This window comes from Bufo gargarizans, chromosome 4 (assembly GCF_014858855.1).
Source record: "Bufo gargarizans isolate SCDJY-AF-19 chromosome 4, ASM1485885v1, whole genome shotgun sequence".
NCBI classification, from domain to species: domain Eukaryota; kingdom Metazoa; phylum Chordata; class Amphibia; order Anura; family Bufonidae; genus Bufo; species Bufo gargarizans.
Genome location: NC_058083.1, coordinates 433,210,898 through 433,213,553, shown reverse-complemented (window position 1 = coordinate 433,213,553; position 2,656 = coordinate 433,210,898).

The following is a 2,656-nucleotide window of genomic DNA, read 5'->3' as shown; positions in this document are numbered from 1 at the left end:
AAAAGTGTCACACATCTGGTATCGCCGTACTCAGGAGAAGTTGGGGAATGTGTTTTGGGGTGTCATTTTACATATACCCATGCTGGGTGAGAGAAATATCCTGGCAAAAGACAACTTTTCCAATTTTTTTATACAAAGTTGGCATTTGATCAAGATGTTTATCTCACCCAGCATGGGTATATGTAAAATGACACCCCAAAACACATTGCCCAACTTCTCCTGAGTACGGCGATACCAGATGTGTGACACTTTTTTGATGCCAAGGTGGGCAAAGGGGCACATATTCCAAAGTGCACCTTTTGGATTTCACCGGTCATTTCTTACACATTTTGATTGCAAAGTTCTTCTCACACATTTGGGCCCCTAAATTGCCAGGGCAGTATAACTACCCCACAAGTGACCCCATTTTGGAAAGAAGACACCCCAAGGTATTCCGTGAGGGGCATGGCGAGTTCCTAGAATTTTTTATTTTTTGTCACAAGTTAGTGGAATATGAGACTTTGTAAGGAAAAAAGAGAAAAAAAAAAAATCATCATTTTCCACTAACTTGTGACAAAAAAAAATAAATTCTAGGAACTCGCAGTGCCCCTCACGGAATACCTTGGGGTGTCTTCTTTCCAAAATGGGGTCACTTGTGGGGTAGTTATACTGCCCTGGCAATTTAGGGGCCCAAATGTGTGAGAAGAACTTTGCAATCAAAATGTGTAAGAAATGACCGGTGAAATCCAAAAGGTGCACTTTGGAATATGTGCCCCTTTGCCCACCTTGGCATCAAAAAAGTGTCACACATCTGGTATCGCCGTACTCAGGAGAAGTTGGGCAATGTGTTTTGGGGTGTCATTTTACATATACCCATGCTGGGTGAGATAAACATCTTGATCAAATGCCAACTTTGTATAAAAAAATTGGAAAAGTTGTCTTTTGCCAGGATATTTCTCTCACCCAGCATGGGTATATGTAAAATGACACCCCAAAACACATTCCCCAACTTCTCCTGAGTACGGCGATACCAGATGTGTGACACTTTTTTGATGCCAAGGTGGGCAAAGGGGCACATATTCCAAAGTGCACCTTTTGGATTTCACCGGTCATTTCTTACACATTTTGATTGCAAAGTTCTTCTCACACATTTGGGCCCCTAAATTGCCAGGGCAGTATAACTACCCCACAAGTTCCCCATTTTGGAAAGAAGACACCCCAAGGTATTCTGTGAGGGGCATGGTGAGTTCCTAGAACTTTTTATTTTTTGTCGCAAGTTAGTGGAATATGAGACTTTGTAAGAAAAAATAAAAAAAATAAAATCATCATCATTTTCCGCTAACTTGTGACAAAAAATAAAAAGTTCTATGAACTCACTATGCCCATCAGCGAATACCTTAGGGTGTCTACTTTCCGAAATGGGGTCATTTGTGGGGGTTTTCTACTGTTTGGGCATTGTAGAACCTCAGGAAACATGACAGGTGCTCAGAAAGTCAGAGCTGTTTCAAAAAGCGGAAATTCACATTTTTGTACCATAGTGTGTAAACGCTATAACTTTTACCCAAACCATTTTGTTTTTTTGCCCAAACATTTTATTTTTATCAAAGACATGTAGAACAATAAATTTGGCGAAAAATTTATATATGGATGTCGTTTTTTTTGCAAAATTTTACAGCTGAAAGTGAAAAATGTCATTTTTTTGCAAAAAAATCGTTACATTTTGATTAATAACAAAAAAAGTTAAAATGCCAGCAGCAATGAAATACCACCAAATGAAAGCTCTATTAGTGAGAAGAAAAGGAGGTAAAATTCATTTGTATGGTAAGTTGCATGACCGAGCGATAAACGGTGAAAGTAGTGTAGTGCCGAAGTGTAAAAAGTGCTCTGGTCATGAAGGGGGTTTCACCTAGCGGGGCTGAAGTGGTTAAAGAGGACCTTTCACCGGCCGTGACATTACCATATAAATACCTGACTGTGTAGGGCATACTTATGGTATGTGATATTGCTGTTTTTTATTTCTATGCGCTGCTCTGAGGCCTCCGCCCTGTATGTAAATCCATACCATCGGTACAGGGAGGAGGAGACGGCCGTGTTTCTCAATGGGCGTCACAGCCAGGGAGAAAAAATGGTTCACCTTCTGCTTGACTGTGACGCCCTCCGCTGCGATTGGGCAGCTCACAGCCAGGAGAAGGAGACGCCCCCTTAGAAACATGTCCGTCTCCTCCTCCCTGTAACGATGGTATGGATTAGCATACATCGCAGGAAACCGGAACGGGGGGCACAGCGGCCCAAACGGAGCAGCGCATATGAAAAAATAAAGGAGCGATATCGCATGCCATCTGTATGCCCTACACAGCCAGGTATTTATATGGTAATGTCAGGACCGGTGGAAGATCCTCTTTAGGCCTCATGCACACGACCGTTTTTCGGGTCCGCATCCGAGCCACAGTTTTTGCCATTTCACATCAATGGGGCTGCAAAAGATGCGGACAGCACTCTGTCTGCATCCTTTGCTCCGTTCTGTGGCCCCGCCCAAAAAATATAGCATGTTTTATTCTTGTCCGGTTTGCAGACAAGAATAGGCATTTCTACAATGGGCCTCCCGTTCCGTTCTGCAAATTGGGGAAGGCACACGGAAGTTAATCCGTGTGCATTCCGTTTACGTATTTCCTTTCCG